The sequence below is a fragment of the Cyprinodon tularosa genome, unplaced genomic scaffold (genome assembly GCF_016077235.1).
Source record: "Cyprinodon tularosa strain WSP-4 unplaced genomic scaffold, ASM1607723v1 ctg42, whole genome shotgun sequence".
NCBI lineage: Eukaryota > Metazoa > Chordata > Actinopteri > Cyprinodontiformes > Cyprinodontidae > Cyprinodon > Cyprinodon tularosa.
In genome coordinates this window covers 1,485,360-1,506,432 of record NW_024039141.1, presented here as the reverse complement: position 1 = coordinate 1,506,432, position 21,073 = coordinate 1,485,360, and positions in this window count along the sequence as shown.

Here is a 21,073-nt window from a genome sequence, read left to right as displayed (position 1 = left end):
TTTTATCACATCGCAACCAGCTTTTAGGTTATAGGCTGATACAGAGATTCCCTCTGAAGGTGAAGAAGCAGGATATAGGCTAAACACTCACTTGAGATACATATTTATTATGTAATCTCCAAATCTACGTTGTATGGGAGAGAGCAAACACCTTTGTTGATTTCTACCTTAGTGGAACGCAAACACGCCACCCCATTTGAGACACGGCAGGGGCAGCATTATGCTGTGGTGTGTTGATTTTTTCTTTTAGCAAAATAAACTTTCCTAAAGGATGAAGCTAAGTAGAAGCTAGTAGATGGCAATTTTGGAAGAGAACCTATTAGATGGTGCAAAACACTTCCAAACTCAGAATCTGGCCAAAGTTGAAAGTGGATGTTCTCAGACATTCTCCATACAAAATGTGATTAGGTTTGGAGGTAATTTTGAATCTGGGGAGGTTAAAAGAAATACCCATACATTTTTCATATTTTCACTTTAAAAAATTAGAATAGATTTAGAAGGTAAACATGCCGTGTATCTTTTTCCTTCTACTTTTGACACTTTTGCACAAGTTGGTGTTGATCTGTGATATCGTGAAAAATACCTCTTTAATGTCATTAGTTTCCCCATCTACGGATTCGGGAAATATTCCCACAGCATGATGCTTCTATTACCATGTTTTACAATTGCAAATGTGTGCCATATATCTATTTCCTCCCAAAATATTTTTTTTTTTTTTTCTGTTTACAAACTGTTTTTCTAAAAACCTCTAATGCTTTCACAGAACAGATGCATTTATATTAAGTTGATATCACACAAAGGACTCCATTTACTCGTTAGGCCATTTATGAGGACAATCAGCTGCGGTCGATTTCATTTAGGTGTATCACGGTAAAGAAGGGTAAATAAAAACTGCAGACAGCACATTTAGGATCTCCTTTGTAACCACTTTGTATTAATATATTCTATAAAATCATGATAAAAAACGTTAGTCTGTCTATGTTTGTTTAGAATTTCAGGAAACGTAAACAATAAAAGGTTAATGGATGTGGGATACATTTATTTTATATGTCAAAATACATTATATCTATATTCCAGAATAATGACACTAAGTGAGAAAGTTTTATTCTTCCCAACTTCTGCAAAGATCTCTACTTTTTTGGTGCTTTCTTTTTTGTCTGATTGGGTCTGAAAAAGTGAAATATTTCAATCTGCTGTCATGGCAACAGAACATTGGTGTCTGCCATACATCTGTAATGAATGTCCAGTGTAGAAGAAAAACTTCTGATTTTCCTAATTCCTCTCCTCTTATGTTCTAATCAGGGATCACATACCCAAACCCTTCCTGATCTCAATCATAGCAAGACTGGAGGTAAAGAAAGGGCTGACTCAGTGTCACGGGGTACCACCGGGTTAACAAGGCTACTACAGGGGTCAGAAACCCCCTCTGTGTCTGCCTGCTAGCAGAACTGCGCCACTTTGCATAAAGACAGTTAGCTGCAGAGCACAGAGAGAGCACGGGAAGATATCATCTGGTCTTATTTTACCTTTTGTCAAGCAGCATGTGGAAAATGATCTTCGCTGTGAGTTATTTGCAGAGCTGGATTCCATGTTATTTCATTCCCAGGCAGAGACATAACAGAGAGGGTCTCTACTTTCACACAGGTGGTTCTCCGGCCTTGTTCAAGGGCACCGTGTGCGTAGGGGCAGGGGCTGGGAGGGAGGAAGGGAGGGCAGACCCAGACAGATGCATGCGAATTTAGGTAATGGTGTAACATTTCAGCGCCTGCTTTACTTGGCCGTCCCATGTGAAGATAGTGTTAATTAATTTGTTTGCTTTGCTTTCAAGCACCAGCAAATGGAGCCCTCCAGGTTTAGTGAAGCCACTTGTAAGCAAGGAACAGCGTCTAAAACCAACATTTGTTGTACAAATTGCTTGCATGTGTCCCTGGAATTGGGGGGGAGGGGGGTTCTTGTCATGACACCAACATAGATGTTCTCTTTTTTTAACTCAAAGGGAACAAAAAAAAAATTTTGCAGGAATATTTGAACTCTGTCTCCCAGATTCTGGTTTAGCAGTTAATTATCCGTACACTAAACTTGTGGTTTTGCTCCTCTCATCAGACAGCTGACTTCAGCTGGAGCACTACAAGCCATATTTCCTAGTTTGAACTTCCCACTCATGGTGAATCTTTTTTATTTTTTGGTTTTTCAAAGGCTTCTGCTTTTATGGAAGCCACATTCCAAGTGGCGAATGCACATCTGTAAGGCTGTGCAGGCGGTGACGCTGGGATATGAATCTCACTGAATGAGCAGTCAAACGACGCTCCACCTGTCCGCCGGCCGACTGCTGCTTTCTCAGAGCTGCAGTGCTGCAGTCTGAGGTTGCCAAGTGTATATGCATGATCATGATCCTTTCTGATGAGGGAACTGTCCCACTGAGCGGGACTATTTTTCTTACTACAACACAGAGCAGGAATCTACCCTCAAACAGATGTTAGGAGCCCTTTGTAGAGGCTCTGGCATAGAGCCCAAGTCTACCTATCTGCACAGCTATTTACATGGCAATCCAGCTGCTCAGTCTTTCTACTCTTCCCTCCACCCCTCTGTGCTCGCTCTGCCTGTGCCTTTAGCCCACCCCAAACCTTGCCTTTTGAAATCAAATACCTGCTCTTATATAAACTTTGATCAATCAAAGGCAGTAATTTGTTTAGCCTGGTAGACAGTGACATACTGGTTCAGGTTTGGTTACTCACAGAAGAAAAAGGCCAGGCTTCCCGTATCTGAGAATGTCTCAGGGGTGACGCAAACTTTTACCCCATGCTTTTATATTTAGCTGCTTTCTTTCTCAGAAGAGACAAATATTTCCCAAATGTTTTAGGCCTGCTAATTTGATTTATTGTCAGATGTAGTGTTCAAGCAGATGTGAAGAAAAAAGATTTCTAATTAGCATGGTTCCAGGAATAAGAGTTTATAATTGCATGCTTACTAACATCGGCAGAAAGACGTAAAGATTTCTCTGAATAGAAGGGATTGGTGGTAATGATCGACTATGGACAATTTAAATTAAATTCAGTAGCTGCTCAGGTAGCAGTATTGCTTAACCGTAAGAAGGTCCATGGTTATAATCCCACCCTGATGTCTTTCTGCATGAAGTTTATTTATTAGGGTGTTAGTATAAAAGGTAACCCTCAGTTGTCCTTAGGTGTGAGAGTGTGTGCATGATTGTTTGTCCTGTGTGTTTCTGTGTACCCAGAGATGGAGGTTGGATGGACTTTTATTCCTCTTTTATTCCGCATACCAGAATTTAGAAAAGTAAAACTTATTTGTATATTGAAATTCCAACCACTTTCTTCCTGACCTATCGGCTCTTTGGTCTTCCCTTTGTTCACCAATGTTCTCTGGCAAATCTTTCGGGTTCTTGCAGAACAACTGGATTTCATGCAAATGGTTTAAATTACACATTAGTGCATTCCCATATAAAGACCGGAATAATCCAACTCCTTGATACATCAGGGATAAAAGTTTTCTTTATGTTTCCTAACAGATCACTTTGCTCCCAGACAACAGGTTAATTGTTGGGTCCTAGAATTTCTTAAAGTAGATAAGGAGGGAGATGTTTAAGCTTTTATGATCCTCTCCTGTGGAACGAACCCAAGTCCAAGTTGTAGAGACAGGAAATGTGTTTACTTTGAAAATTAGGATAAAAGCCATTATTTTTGATACAGGGTATTGTAGGGGTGGATTGGGTTACAAGAGCTTTATGCTACTATAGTGCTAGGTTGCTGGAGGGCCTGATGGCAACATTTTCCCACTCTGACCCTTTCTACTACCACTCTCCAATTTTTCGAATAATAATCGTGTCACCTAATGTTCCCTTTCTATTGCTTTCTTTTTTAAGGTAGCTAAATCTGGCCTAGAGTTCTGTTCATTTGGGAAAATATGTCCTGGAGGGAGGCATCAGCTGGGATGTTGCTGCCAACGATTTCATGTTCTACTTCGGAAAATGATAAATTTGCTCCTGTCTCTCTGATAGCCATTGGCTGAGACTTGACTGTGACTTTCTTTTATATTCTAGACCTGAAAACTGACTCAGACGCTATTTACTCAACTGTGTTTCTCTCCTATATGAGAGAATAAAGAAGTTACTACTGCCATAAACGTTTGACTTTTCTCTCACATAGAAAGTATTCCCAGATCAGTGGTTTCGTGTGTCTGTTCTGTCTACTCATAACCCCCCGCCCTTTTAAAGGGTATATATATATATATATATATATATATATATATATATATATATATATATATATATATATATATATATATATATATATATATATATATATATATATATATATATATATATATATATATATATATATATATATATATATATATATATATATATATATATATATTGTGTGTGTACGTCCCAAAAGAAAGTACTTATCTGTTTGCAGAAAGTCATTCTAAATAATAAGATTTTATGAACTGTTGTTGTTTTGTCCAGATGTTGTACAACAAACTTCTGCTTGCTACAGATAGTTAGAAAACCAGGTGTAGCTGCCATCTATTACCGTAAGTATTTGTTTGAACATTTTATTTTCAGAATCCCAACAAAAACAGCCAAGGTGTTTTATGATCCAGAACACAGTCTTCTCAACCTGCTTTATATCTGGTCCTTATTAGGATGCAGCTTTATGGCGGCAGCATCATAGGAAGATAATTAGACAAGCAACCTTCATGCAAATGAAAGGAAATGAATTCACTGTCCACTGGGGCCCTGAAGCTGGCTGACTCGTCAGTAGAGGGTGCTGATGTGTTTTCCCCTCAAAGAGCTTCAGCCAATATCTCAGATTGCCTCAGAATCATGCAATGTCACGCCATGACAAATGGAGATACATTAGTTAATTAAAGTGGGGAGTTCAAAATGGGGTGATGCAGGTTGTCATTTTTTTTCTCTCCCCTCTCCACATTCCGTTCAGTCACGATATAAAAGCAGATCCAGGTCCAGCTCTGACTCTCCTGGCTTCAAGGATGCAGTTCTTTTCTCTGTTCCTGTAATCAAGGCCGTCTCAGCATCTGACGTCTTTTGTTTGTGCTTTTCTTTATTCTTTTTCCCATATTGGTTGTTGACTTAAGTGACACCTTCTTTGATATGTTCCGTGATATAATTTATTGTCTAAAATGTTTTGTAGCGTTGGTTGCTTAGGCCTGCACCTAAGCAACCAAAATGTCTCGACATTAAGCAGTTGTTCTGAAAAAGCAACATGTTAAATTTCTTAAAATGATCTGACATCAAAAAAATCCCATAAGAAACCAAAAGCACCCATGGATCCATAGCTGGGATTTGCATTTTAATGCTTCAAATAAAAACAAAAGTAGGGGAAAGTCATCCAAGCCAATTTAGCATCTCTGACTTTGATGTTATTGGGGCTTTATTGCCAGAACCTAGGCTGGAGGCAGAGACAGGTGCACGGCGTTCATCACATCCTGATCGAGGAGTAAGAGGGCCAAAATATTCTTTTCGACATATTGGAAACGTTTATTAACAGATGGAGACATGTGCTAGCAAACGTTCCCTCACTTTGTCCAGAAGCAGAGTAGGGGGAAAAAAAGAAGAGCGAGTGGAAAGGAACATTTAATTTCAAATGGCACGGTAGACTCAGAGATAGGAAAGAGAAGGAGGGAGAGATAACGCATAAATCAATCCAAATTTATTCTCTGCATGTCTATGGATTTACTGGGCTTTGTAAAAGTATTAACACCTCCTAAATTTATTTATCTTTTGTCATATAACAACCACAAACTTCAGTGTAGAGTATCAGAACTCCTTTTTAGCTCAAAGCAGGGTCTAACATCACAAAAGCATGATGCTGACAGCGTCATATTTAACAATGGATAGTGTTTTGAGATGGATGCAAAATAATAGATTTCCTTCACATGTAGCAATTTACATTCAGTTCAGTTTATTTATATTGTACCAATTAATCTGTGTTTGCGGCTCCCATGTATAACTTCAGAAATCTTTCAAACACCTCTTGATGACTTGAAACAGATTAGTCATTGACTTAATTTGAATGGCATTAAGTTGGCCTCCGGTGATAATATGTGATTTAAATCCCATTATAAACAGTTGGCACTGAAAAATTATTCTATGCATTTGTTAATTCAAGGCTGGACAACTGCAATTTTTTACTAACAGGATGTGTACAGAATGCAGTTAAAAGCCTTAATCTTATTGAGTTGCCGCAGCAAGACTTCTGACTGAAATGAAAAAGAAATATATTTCTTTCAGCTGTCCTCTGTTGGCTTAATCCTAAATCAAGGCTAGGATTGAAAGATCCCATTCTCCTAATAATCACTCTCTTGTAGAACCAACTTCCAGTCCTGGTCAGTGAAGCAGACACTTTCTACTTTTAAGACTGAGCCTAAAGCCACTTTGTTTGATAAAGTTTGTAGGAAAAGTTATTTGTATTATCTTGGGCTATCTCATGCTGCTCTCGGTTTCGGCTGCTAGAGGACATAAAGGCCACTTTTCCTTACTGTTACATTATTCCATCATTCTCAGATTTTTCATTGATTGCAGTTATTTAAACTTTTGACTTGATGTTCTCAGTTTGTCTCGTCTTGTAACTACATCTGGCCTTGGTTTAATCTTTGACAACATTCTAGACCCATCAAGAAATAGCCATTGAGATAGGAGGTGTACCATCAGAAGACCAAGCAAGTTGGTCCTCCTTCCATTCAAAATACAGCCAGATCTGTGACAGACCCAATATTTTTGCTAACTGATTTAGAGGTTTTGCTCCATATTATAGTTCGGTTTTTAGCCTTGTGAAATGTTTTTAAAGCCTTTTAGGAGGTCCCAAATTGGTGAAAACACACAAACTTACTTTAGTGGATGAGCCGCTGAACAGATTATTTAAACCATGACTTCTTTGAACCACTTACCTTTCCAAATTGTGTCGCTGTGGATGACGCTTTAACTTTATGTCCTCACTTTTATTTCCTACATTTGAAAAGAGTTTTAGAGCTTATCTGCTTAACTGTATTTCTTTCTTAGACAAAGTCTCATATGGAACTAGTCTACCATTACTTTGTATACCATGATAAATATTCCAGGATCAGAGCTTCTGTATGCCTTATGTATGTCTGTTCTGTCTGTTCAAACTTCTCGTCAGTCATGGAAAAAAGCCAGTTAAACTGACCTTTATTTTGCCTGAGGTTACTGTATGGTTTGGAGAAGTTTTCCTCCCCACTGTCACTACATGCTAATCAAGGAGTGCACACTTCAAAGTCAATAATAATCTGCTAGGTTTTCCTTGTTAGAAACGCAAAAGATTAATTCTGTCTGTACGATTGTGTGACTCTGAAAAGTGCCTTGAGATTAAATGTGTTATATACTGGTGCTATTTAAGCTGAATTTAGTTGATTTCTCACGGCTTTCAACCAACAGAAGCGTTTTTCTTGCCCCATCTGAGGAATGCAAGATCATTTGAGGCCAGATTCCCCCGAATGAAGTGCTAAGCTTGAAATAAACACAGATGAACTCCATTTATAAAGTTTGTGACTTCTGAGAAGACTAAAGTGGTTAAGCTGAATTGAAATAATGGGTTTTAGAGTTAAGGGAGGGATGCAAATAAATGGATGCCTAATTTTATAGATCTAAACAAAAAAAACCCCCAACAATAAATGCAATGAATCTTTTGAACCCTATTTTAAAACTACACACGTCTTTGGGTTTGTCAATGATAAGACAAAATAATCCCAGCTAAAATAACATCACTGTTGCAGCAATAAGTTTAACAGGCTGAAGCTGTTTCAGATCTAGAACTTCAGTGAAAGAGTGCTGCACCTTAGGTGCACAAGGGAGCGTTAACGCAGATCATCCCTCCAGTGGCTGTTTGACTTTATGACCATAACTGCTCTGATCAAAGCATCTAAGTTTTTATAGCCACTTTCATGCCCAAAGTCTGTTCCTGTTTTTTTTTTTTTTTGCTCTCAAGTTTGATTACTTTCTGTTAAATTCATACTCTGTTGTCCATTTCATTGGATGTGAGTATGCTTATTTTTATAACTATGATTAACAGATAAAAAACTTACCTGCAATTCTGTACTATGGGGCAGTTTTAGTGAATTCTGTTCTAGTCAATCTAATCCAGCACCCCCCACCCAACATTAGATTTTCTAGGTTGTAAAAGGGGTATCATCGTTTTCGAAAGTGCTATGAGGATGATGTAATAAAATGAGTTGAATCTGCAGCTGCAAATTGTGCAAAACCACAAACTGGTTGAAAGATTTCCCTACATAACATCTTTTCTGATCCAGTTTCTGTCATACTTTTCAAGCATGTCTAAGTCACACATGTTCCTCCCCAGTATGCGTTCCTCTATCAGCTTTATCCCTCCTGTAAGGTCGCACAGCTACAGCTGGCATCAATATGTCGGGGGGCCTTTTTTTTCTGCTGTCTGAGCCCCAGTGCTGGAAAGTTACATTCATCTGGGTAATCAGTTTAGAAGATAATGAAAACAGAGATTGTTTACAGAGATTAGGCCCTTGGAAATGGGGTAATCAGTGCTTTGGAGGGGCACTGACAGCAACGCGCTGGATCCGTGTCTATAGAAACCAAGCAGGGTCGTTGCAGCCCTCCGAGCTTCGATGTCATCGCAGATAGAAGATAGAGTGCCGTATCCTCCGCTGCTCCCCATTTGGTCCTCCTTGCTGGAACGAAATCACTCAACGTTTAACAAACCCAGCACCTGTTGGCCAGATGTGTTTGAGTAATGAATAAAATATAGTATGAAGTAAGCTTTTTTGACAAAAATATTCAGAGGAAAAATTAATCACAGCCTTGATTTCTCCGTAGCCCTGTTGTTTAATGTCCTGTTATGATGTACGTGGCAATGGATTTATAGATTTACATCAGTGGGAGGAAGCTGCAGATTACTCCTATTCAAAGACAACATTTAATGTTTTCATAGGCGTATGGATTAAATGCTTATGCTGACATAAACCGCATCAAAACAGAGGCCAACTGTCGTTTTCTCCTCCTACATGAAGGTAGGTTTTAATTTGTGCAGGTCAAGTTGTGCTATTTCTTGGCTGAGCTGTCAAATCATAGACAAAGGAGACTCGGGTTCAACCCAAGCTTCTTAGGAAAGTCTTGAAAATAATTATCAGTATCTCACATCTCATACGTCGAGGGGGAACATGTGTTTAGGATTTGGACTTACAGGGTTGCCCCGTTTTTTTTTAACCAGTCAAAACTTGCTTGTATTCCATAGTGTTTATGGCGTTGTAGTGGGACGCTTGATTTCTCAATATGTCATCTGAAAGAAAAAAAAAGATTTGTAAGAAAGATAGATGGCGGAGTTTCCTTGAGGAAGACAGAAAGCTTGATGTGCCAAGACAAGAGGTAGAGCCCCTCAATTTGGCTCGCTCAAACAACTGTTGGCGCTTCTAGAAATATCTACACTTCTGTGCTTTGCAGGGAATACAAATTCAATGCTATGAAACAGATTTCCTCTGCTTTTGCTTGGTCACACTTTGGATCATCAGAAAAGTTTCAATATCAAACATATATAAACATACAAAGAGTTTTCAGATGATTACTCAGTGTGGAAATGGAACCTGGTGCTGTATGAAAAAGTAATCACATCAGTGGAACACTGCAAAAAAAAAAAGTCAATCTAAGTAATTTTTACTTAAAATAAGTGCATTTTTTATTTGAATTAAACAGATAAGTGAGTTACTTGGCTAATGGGATGAGACAATTTACATTTAAAATAAGAAAAAAACAACAACTGCAGTGTCTTATTTCAAGTGCATAATATCTAATAATATTAAGGGTAATGCTTGTTCCATTAGCAGATAATTTTATACACTTATTTCAAGTAATATAAACTCATTTTTAGACTGCTTTTGTAGTGAGGGGTCTGCAACATGAACGACCAGTTTAAGATCATGCCACAGCATTGAAATCAGATTTAAGAACCAACTTCAACTGTGTAGTTCCGAAACTTTGCCTTTTTTGTGATTTTGTTCTTTTGTAATTCTGGAATGGAGTTGCTTAAGGGCTTCAGATCATTATCCTGCAATACTTTGGGTCAAACTTATGTCTAAACTGATTTTTAGATATGTTTTTAGAACTTGTACCATCAATTATCGCTATTGGGATGATCCTAAGGCATTGAAGTAGACTCAAAAGTTTCACGTCACCACCATCCTGTGTGACAGTTCTTGTCCTAAAAGTGACCTTGTGGTTAGAGCAGTGCTTTTGCATTTTAGATTTTAAGCTGCAAGAATCCTGGTTTAAAAAATAGACTCTCTGGTCCATGAGTGAGACCCTTATCCCCGAGAACTGCAAAAAGCTGCTCACTGCTTTTTGATGACTGTCCTCCTCATTGAATCATAAACATTGAAACGAGACAAGTGTGACCTACAGAGCTATAGATGTTCTCTTCATTTAGTTGTGAGGTTCCGGGTGTCATCAATCCTCTTGAGCTGCAGTTTTGTTAGTTCCACAATTATCTGGACATTTCTGTGTTTTCACCGTTAGACATGGTTCTGTGATTCTATCCAGACTGTTCTTTACTTTTATTAGATCAGTTTTTAGATGCAGTATTTGGGCCTACTTTGAGTCGGTGATTTCTTGGCTCTGTGGTTCAGGCAGAAATCAGACTGTGTGTAACTGAACTCAGCTTTCCAGAAATTATTGTTAATCACAGTTAATTTCCCTTTGGGATCAGTAAAGTGTTTTTGAATTGTATTTGAATTAAGGTATGATATACACAAGGGGCCAATTATTTATTCACCTCTTGCTCTCCTTATTAATGAAATCATTTTATAACTGCCCCTTGTTTTTACTCAGTTTCTCGCTTTTTAAATGTCAGACAATCTGTGTGTGTTTAAAAACAGCAGTTTAAAGAAGAAGTAAGGAGGTTATTGCAGATAAATTCTGTTTTTTGACTTATTTTTCCCTCTAAATGATCACATGCAGCAGATCTTTTTAGTAATGGTGAGGATGGGTGTGAATCTTTTGTTTTGAACCAAATCCAAACATTGCTGTCAGTGGAGTCTGGGTCCTGGTCCTCCACCTCTGTCCAAAGGATCTGGCATCGTCTCCTCTGGCACTGTAACGTCCCGGGGGGATTTTTTTTATTGTGATCAGAGTTAGGGGCAGAGACCTGCTATAAAATTTCCCACAATAAAATGAAACAGAGACACCCTGGACTTTGGTGTGGAGGCGATGGGGGACCCATCACCATAAAAATGTCGTTTATCTTAGGGGAGGTGACTCAATCACACTGTCCTATTTTCCCTACAAGATACTTCTCTGTGCTCCAACAAAGAGCAGGGATTAACTTTTACCCTGTTGGTGCTGCTGTCACATTTTGAGAGACAAATGTTGGAGGCTTGTAAAGCTCTGAATGTATTCCAGTATTATTCATTTGTGTCGAGGCCGCAGCTTTTTTGATTTTAAAGGGAGACCCTGACATCCATTTCCCTCCAAAAGGAGAGCGACAGGGAGACCTTTGCTGCAAGCGGCCCCACTCTGTGCCTAAAAGAACTAAGAGTTGGGTGGTCTGTCCGTCAACAGCAGATCTGGGCCCAGGCCTGAGAAAAGCGGCTCACCCGTATCACTTTCAAAGAATGAAACCCAAAGCGCCAGCCGCTTTCTGCCCACTACAGCCTCATATGCACAAAGACACCTGTTGTTCTGCTCCCACACAAAGGCTTAATCAATCTAGGTGTTTGTAGCCAAACAATCGCAAATACCATCTTGTGCTCAATATGAAAAATGTCTATAATATATTTTAAAATACTGAATACGTTTATACATTGGGCCTTATTATCTGCATTACTGTTAAGTTTTACCTAAATGTTACATAATAAAAACGTACATATTGTCTATTTGCCCTGATCATAATGATTTAGATTCCTGTACATTGAAGTCAGGCGTTTATCGCAGAATCAGAAATAAACTCTTTGTTTGGATTTAAATCAGGCCCTTGACTAGAACAATTAAACACATGAATGTGCAGCAAACTGAATTCATTACAACTCTGGCTATGTGCTGAAAGGGGAACCTCCTTCCCAGACTTTTTCAGCCCCAAAGAGATTTTTTTTTTTTATGACTTTTTTTCCTAGATCCGCCCTGGATTTGGTTTCATCCATCTTCTTATTAACTCTATCCCTGCTGAAGAAAGACATCCCAGCATCATGATGCAATCATCACCATGTCTCATCATTGGGATGGGGCCTGTCCGTCCGCCCTGCAACAGGGTTAAAGTTTTAATATAGTAAATAGCATGGTCTGTAAATAATTAATCACAATTAATTGAACTTAAATCATAAACTATGTCGCAAAATAACCCCATACATTTTTTTATTGACTAAATAATCATATGGGTATAGCAACACATTTATTTCTTGTATTTTAATCAATTATTTAGTTTATTCAGTGATCAGATTGCTTGGAAAGTTATGATTATTTAGCTTAATTTAAAATGTCTTTAAAAAACGAATTCTATAGATGTGTAAACAGTACATCAACATTCATTTTAGCACAATACCTTCAATGGAATATGGTAAAAAAATGTATATAAGAACAAGAAATAGAATATTGTCTGTAAGAATTTTACATTTGCAGTAAACAGAAGATAAATTTGAATTTCTATTGAATTAAACTTTGTTTAAGAGTTGTGTAGCATTTAGTGCAATTAAAATATTTGCAACTGAGGATATTGTTTCTCATTAAACCAGTTACACACACAAATAATCTATATTCCTTGTCCTAGCTCCCTCCTAACCAGCAGCATTGTTTAGGTCATAGCAAATTCTACTGTCTATATGCAGAATAAAGTCTTCTGAAAAAATTATCCCACCTGAGCTCTTGATCCTTGCAGCTCCTCCAGAGCTACCTTCTGGGACAGCACTGTCTTGATAGGTTTTATTAAATGAATGGGAGTGAAGACAAAAGTACACCACAGTTCAATTGTAAGCAAAATATCCACATCCTTTACTATTGCAGATTGGATTCATGTCCATGAAAGGATGAGTTAATCCATCCTAAATGTTTCCAAACAACAAATGCATCAGATTCACTATGAGTAAAAAAAGGTTGAAATCCTAAACTAAACTCTGTTTACATCATATGTTTTTCTCTCTCTGACTACGAATGCGAGCACATCTCAGGTGAGTTTCTGGAAGGAGCATAGAAATATTAACAAAGAGACGAAAGCGGCGAATTAAATAGCTTATAAACTTCCTCGTTTATGTTATGTTAGCTTACATTAGTAGAGCCTAATTCTCACTTTGTGAGATAAATGTTTGATTCTATTTAATGCGGTCATGAAACCGGGAACAATTATGAAAGGCTGAAGACGGTTGAGGAAAGATGGGATTGCTTTTCTACCTAAGTCTTTCCATTAAAGTGGTTGTAGATATGAATAGCGACGGTAATTCGATGAGGCACTGCCTTTCCTTGGGATCAGACACTGAGAGGGGGCTTTGTTTACGTGCCAATGGATTTATGGAATCAAACAGAAGTTTTCATTTCCTTGTTTGAGTTGATGTGAAGGGGATTAGAAGTGGGAAAAATGTGGGCAGGGATGAGAGAAGTTAGCAAACACAGCGATGGAACAAAGCCTCTTTGGTTTATTCTGGTTTTCCGTTTCAGTTTGAGCAGTGTCTTTTTTCACATCTAGTTCAGTTAAGCTGATAATGAGGTAAAAATGAAAAAGTTAAAACAATTTTTAAGAGAGGCAAAAATGATTTAGTCTAGGCGTGTCAAATAAGAAAACTATGCAAAAAATCCAGTTTGTATTGATTTCATATATAAGTAATAGAAAGCTACCCAAACCCAACTAGCCCAATGTTAAAATGCACAATTAGTTCTTCCACCTTTGGCAGTAACAACAACCTTTAAGTGCTTCATTTATTGGAAATTAGGTGTTTGTGTGGAGTCATATTTAGGCATTTTGTCTACTTTTCTTTTCAGAGTTGGTGCCACATCATATCAGGTGGATTAAGGTAATGTAATCTTGGAGGTACTTTGAAATGCTTATCACAGATGTGCGTTTAATCATTATATATATATATATATATATATATATATATATATATATATATATATATATATATATATATATATATATATATATATATATATATAAATAACACTATACATAACTTTTTTTTCACAATGTTTTTTTTTATCACTGCTGCTTACCTTATCAAGGCTGCAATTTAAAAACTTAAATAGTCTAGAAATCTGTTCTTAACAAAATGTCTTTTTGTTTACAATTGTGTATACAAAATTACTAAATTAAATCTGTCTAAGTCTAATTAATCCTACATGTGCTTTTGCTGCTGCATTATCCTTCGTTTCTTATATTAGACCAATTTTGTCCTGTAGTTACCCTGAATTAACACAGCATGAAGAAATAGAATATATATTTAGTCATTTTTTGTAGTTATACTAGTCATAGAAATGGGATTACAAGTAACAATCATTAATAAGCATAGTATAGTACTTAGTCATTATATTGTCTATGCAAAATGCAACTGGAATGCTTAAAAGAGATAAATTTCAGCTTAATAACTTCTGTTTTAAATAAGCCTTCCTGCTTGGAAATCTTCAACTTTTTTTTAAGTCTAAACAAAACCCCAAAATGAAAATCATAACTCAGTTTCTGATCCGTTCATTTTCATTCAGCCGGACACCTTTGAAGAGGCGGGCAACATCGGCTTCAGAAAGCTGCATTGTTTCTTCCCTTTCGTTTCATCTCTACCTTATGTTATGATTTCTAAGAAACTTCCTCATAAAAATGTACAGGATTTTACTGGATATGACATTGAATGAGTGACACCACCTATGATCACTAGAGTTTGCTGGTCTTTATCGACCAAAATAGTAACCAGACGGATTAGAATTTGGGAGATTTGTCCTGGCCTTAGGTGTATTTTATATCTAAACTTGCTTGTATCTGATATTGCATGTGAGGCACAAATTAGCTCATTAATTATCATGGTCTCTAAGCTGTAATACAGGCAACAGCTGCATTTTAATAGATAAGTTAGAGGCAGCTTTGTAGTTAATGAGATGGACAGAAATAGACCTTTGCTGATCAGAGGGAGGTTTAGCTCTAAAACTGCTGTTAAGTTTGACGACTGGTGTTAGAAAAAGTAATTTTAAATTTTACATCATTCCTTTTTTTCAACCTAAGAAGGTAAAAAACGCCTCCCAAAATACCTTTTTGAATATCAAATAGACGTACATTTCATATACATCTAATCTACTGATTCAGGACTTAATTAAAGGAAACAAAATGGTTCATTCAGCTGTTTTCACATTTTCAGTGTTGGTGAGAGGTGTGGTATTGGTACAGTGTAAGTATCGGGTATGGGATAAAGGCTGAATTTGGTCTATTTGGTCAATTTTAGTTTTGATAAGATTATTTTTCATTTCTTGGCAGTAAACTGTGCGTACAGCATCCTCAGCTTGGAGATGTTAAGTTTTCTCACCTAATTATAGATAAAGGAAAAGGTTGGTTCACCTATAGACTTAAATGGGCTTATATTTAAAAAATAAATAAAAAAATCCAGAAACTATGTCAGCCCTTGAGATCAATTAGGATTACTTTTTGTATGCTATCACTCCTCCTCGTAGGTGCGAAATGATATTGTGCAGTGAGGCAGTTGAAAAAAAATAGTTTTGCATGCACCTGTCTGTCTTGAGTCTCTATGGTTTCTTCCTCTGACTGCTGCCCCATCCTCCTAGCATCTTTCCCTCATGGTATGTCCAGCAGCTGATAGACCCACTGGGGAATACCCTTGCATCTCTCGTTAGGGCTTGGCCCCACCCACTTCCTTTGAGGATTCATTTGATCACCTGACGCTCACTGATGAACCCCAATATCAGGAATCACTCAAGGGTGAGGTCCCGGTTCTGCCGTACCACAATGACCTAATCTCTTAGATCATCCAAGTATTGAAAACTCTCCACTAGGTTAACATGGAAGTTTAAAAAAAGGGATTTCAAAGTCATTATAAAGCTTAGCAACATAAAAATGTTTGTCATTGGTATGAATCTGAAGGTGGTGCAGATTGTATCCAGCCTTACTAAAACTAAACTAGTCCTGCCAGAGGAAAACCCCCTATAAAAAAAAAACACAATTAATTTTCTTCTTAGACCGTAAGGTTTAACTTGTCTCATCTGAATAGACCGACTTCTTCCAAAGGTTCATTGTGTCCCCTACATGACTTGGCATGGCAAATTCCAAACAGAACTTCTTACTTTTTTCTGTTAGCAAGTCTTTCTTTTTGCCATTCCTCTATAAAAGCCAGATTTGTGAGGGGAGTGACCAACAGCTGTTATTTCATAATATTACCCCATCTGAGAAACTGAGCTTCTCAGCTATGTAGTGTTTGTGGGTTTATGTGGATGGCCATGGCCTCAAGATAAGATTACATTTAGTAAATGACAACAGGTTGCCACTATCTCATTTTCACATAAATTGCTGAATAAAACACTTTGAAATCAAACAATGGAATGAGAAAAAATAAGAAAAAGGTTAAGAAGTATGAATCCTTCACTAAGGTTCAAGTGTGAAAGCTTCCTTAACACAATGACACTGATGATGAGTAGAATCGAAGCTTTTGGTGGTTAAAAAAAACGAAACAAAAAATTATTTGTGGCAGCAGACATAAGTTATTTCTTACAGTTATAAGTTAATTTCCTTCTGTCAGCTTTATTGTCGGGATGATGGAGACAGAACACACGGGGGCAGCTTCTTCGGAAGAAATGAGCATGACCTTTGAAGTGAGCTATGACAGAAGTTCATATATCTGCTGATAGTTTTGACAGGTGGACAGTTGTCCATAAACACATTCCAGAGCTTCAGACATGAGGCATTTTCCAGAGAAAGTGGAAAGTGGCGATGTCTAAAATCCCAGGCTTGTTTAGGTTTTGTCCAGAGATCGCTGCACTGTGAAACTTTACATTCAGACCCTGACATATGCAGCTGCTCTCAGACATATGGTTTATCATTATTCTCACAAGCTCTGTCTCATGTCTGCCTCTTCTTTTTGTGCTTTCAGACACTGATGTTTTTTCAGATACACCTGGCTCTTTGGATTTCACTTGCACTTCTTCCTCATAGCGATATTAAACCACTGACTAAAAGTTCAGCCGGCCAGCGCTGTCTTTTTTTAGGCAGCCTGCCCTGTAACATACTTTTTAATTAATCAATTAGTCTTTATTTATAGAGCTGTTTCCATACACAAAAAGATCAACACAAACAGCTGGTAAAAACTGAAGGCGATGAAATACACACAAACAAGTAATGAGATAAACAAGGGAAACAACCGACATTCACAAGAAATTGCAGTTAAGTGACTAATGGTAAAAAAATGCCAAAAATATACTAAAAGGTGCAAATAAAATATGATAGGGAAAACAACATTGTGAACATTTGGTGAGAGGATAAAAAAACAACTATTAGTTCAAAAGTGATTTATAAATCACATGAATCTCATTATCATTTAGTAAAAATCTTTGCTTTGTCCTTGATAACCTTTAGATAATTCTCTGAAATCCACGGCTGAGTGTTTAGAACAGAGGTCTGCATCTATTCCAATCCAAAGAGCTATTTAACCCCAAGCCTGATTAGCACTGATGAATGGCTTGATTACTCATTTTATTCACCTGTCTAGCTCCGCCCAGTTTCTAATCACCGTTCATCTGTTTCACCTACTCCAGCCTCTATTTAACCTGTCCTTTTTCCAGTTATCAGTGCCAGATTATTTGAGTCCTTGGTCAGAGTCTTCTAGTGTGTCTAAATGTTTACTGATTGTCAGATCCTGACCTGTTCAGCCTCTGGACCTCTGAGCCCGCCTGTTCCCATTCTGATCTGTTTGCCTGACCTGTTTTTTGGACTCCTTCTGGATTCTGCCTGTTTACCAAACTTTAAACTGCTTCCTAACACCGTTCTGGATTTCCCTTCGGTACCTCTTCAAGTCTCTGATCTTCTGGTCCGACCTCCTACTGTAAGCACCTCCTCGACACCGGCCCTCTGGATGATCCTGCCTTCCTTTGTCTGATCGGATCTGATCTCCTGCCGTTTCTATGTCCTCAGGGGCTTCAATGTCTGGGACTCTCTGGGCAGCGACCACCACTTCTTGTCGGCAGCCGACCTGCTGGAACCAACCTCTTCCTTTGGGCACGGACTGAACTTTAAGACCAGGTTAGTGACTCACACGTTCATTATGATCCTCTGCCAGATTGACGTGGTCACTAACCTGTGTTTTCCTCCTGCAGGGTTTCCTGCCCTAGCTGATCCCTTACTGTAAGAAAAACACACTTTTTAAGATATCATAATACTGGGTCCTCTGTTCTGAGCCTGGCTAAATTAAAGTGGTTCAAAGCCGCATATATCAAATGACCTTTAAATAAAACACAACTTGTTATTTTTGTAGAATATCTCCCATAGGAAATTTACTTTTTGCTATTTTAATAAACTTAAAACCAAGTGGATTGTGTTTGAATTTGTAGGACCTCTAAAACATCATTGTGATATTTTTTTTCTTAAGAAACTGATTCATACATTTACACACACACATAGTGAAAATGTATGATAAATTATACCTAAATGTCTAATATGTCACAAATAACACAAATGATCTAAACTGGTGGAATTTTTCTTGTCAGAACGTTCAATTGTTAAAAAAGAAAACATGTCCTATCAGTCATTTTATGGTTAAAGGACAAAACAAAAATTTCTTAAAGAGGAAGCATCAATTATTTTAAGTTATGTGAATAAAATAAACAGTTTCTAAAAACCTCTAAATCTAAAAACATATTATTTATTTAGTCATCCTATCGAGAAAATTCAGTTCAAGTACTCTAAGTATGGTTTAACAAGCTTCTAAGAATGGTATCTATTTATATACTGTTTTTTTTTTTCATTTTTAGCCACTTTAAGAGACATTGGAGAGTATCAAAAGAGCTGCTTGTGGCTCCGGATCGGCGGGTTGCAGACCCCTGGTCCAAAACATAATTTAAATAAGTGGATCAATTAAATGTGGTGCTTCACTGCTGAGTCCTGGTGATCTTTCCAAAAATCTACTTTTTTAGTGAAAAGATATAAGACCAAACACTGACCCTTAGTTGGTCTATATCACTCTCTAAAAGTTAGATGCAATGCTTTGCTTGTTGACAATAAATAAGTTATAATTGATACCATGTCTGCAGATCTTTTTCACTTTGAGTTCATTGATTAAAATATGGTGACCAGTTGTAATGAGGTCATGCAAAAATCTTCAATAATTGAATTACTTTGCTGTCATTGGATATGACCACAAACTGGAATATTTCATACATAATATCAGCATGTTATAAAGTCATATAATATTCTAGTTGATTTGGTAACAGCTCAATAAAAAGTAGTGGGAAAGCAAAAATAGTTCAAACCTATGCATGGTTTTCTCTGTGCTTTTGTGAATATTTGTGTGCTTCGTTGAGCCAGACTGAATAGGATGAGGGGGCAAGGTGTGGAAGAAGTGTGTGGATAGCTAAGAAAGGAGCCTGGACTCAACTTGGCTTGGTCCAGTCATGAGACAAACAGATGTAACCCTGTCTCTGTTCCCCGTCCAGCCTGCTGAGGCAGTTGTTCAGCTTTCTCAGAGGTTGATCACAGGGAGTACAGGTTAGCGTGCGCCCTCCTCGCTGTTTACTCTACATGTTGAAAACATGACTGGATTCTAGCTTAAAATCCGCCAGCAGCTGATGGTGTCCAGGTCTGAAGGAGGTATCTGCTTTCATCAAATAAGAGCCTTTAACCAGTGGTGGGAATTTGAAAATTGTGTTCTCCAAGGCCAGGCTTCAGATGGATGAGGGTTTATCTATAGCCCTGTTATTAGAACCACATTGACCCTTTATTCCTTCCCTCCCTCTTATTTCTCTCCTCCGCCTCGCTACACTGGGTGATTTCATGACTTTTGTCGATCGGCGTCACAAGAAACAGATGTGAGCAAGATTCTCACTGGTTTCTGTTTTCCATTGAAGTCCTGGTAGTTGGTCAGAGTTGGACTGATGACATTGTGTTTGCCTGTGAACATGTCTTTCATTGGATTTATGAAATGAAAACACCTGCTGCAAAGGGACGTCAAATCAAAATAGATATTCTCATTGCTCCGGTCGAGGATGAGTCAAAGTGAAAAATAAGCAAGGGGAAAGTATGCAAAATAAAAGATAGCTTTTGTTAGGATTCAAATCTATCTGATTTAAAATCAGAAAAAAAGATAAATTTAAAACAAAGCAGGAAGAAAATGATTGTAATTGATTCATACCTCATAATGGCTTAAATGAGACAATGATAAATGTACTAAAAGGTGAAGGGTTTAACTTATTTGGCTAATAAAGTTACAGTTTCTCAGGTGTTAGTTAAGTTTGGAAAGCAGAGTGACCCTCTCTATTCTACGGCAGCTTCAGAGGCCCCGTCGCTTCACATTAGCACTAAGAGTCAGCTGCACCCCAGCCGACTCCGTCTGGCGGTCAGCTGGAGAGCCTGTAACACCTGCTCGTGTTTGGCAGTTTCCATGGAATAATGCTGTAATTTCACCAAGAACTGATTGGGATGGCGGGGGAAAGGAAAACAAATACGTGTCTGCACATATTCTAGGGCTGATTGGAAAGAATGCCCTAGTTTGTTTTTTTCTCAAGTAAAGTTAAAGGAAAGTTTCTTTCATTTAACCAAGAAGATCAAGAGGTCATGTGATATAAGATGGTCTGCATGCATCAGTTTGAGATAAGTCGCGGTTTTGTTCCCAGACACTTTAATCTGGAGCCTGCATTGATAATTAGGAAGAAACATAAACTGTTCTCTCTGTTTTGTTTAATAATGTTTAACAGGTCAAAGTTTACTTTACAAAGACAGATTATAAACACATAGGATGTTTTAACCTGTGCAAGCGTAAGACCTAAACAATAATATAATTCCAGATGAGAATGTATAACCAGCCTTATAAGTATTTCAAACTCCAAACATTTTCACATTTTCTCACACTAGTAACACCAAATTTAATGTGAGGT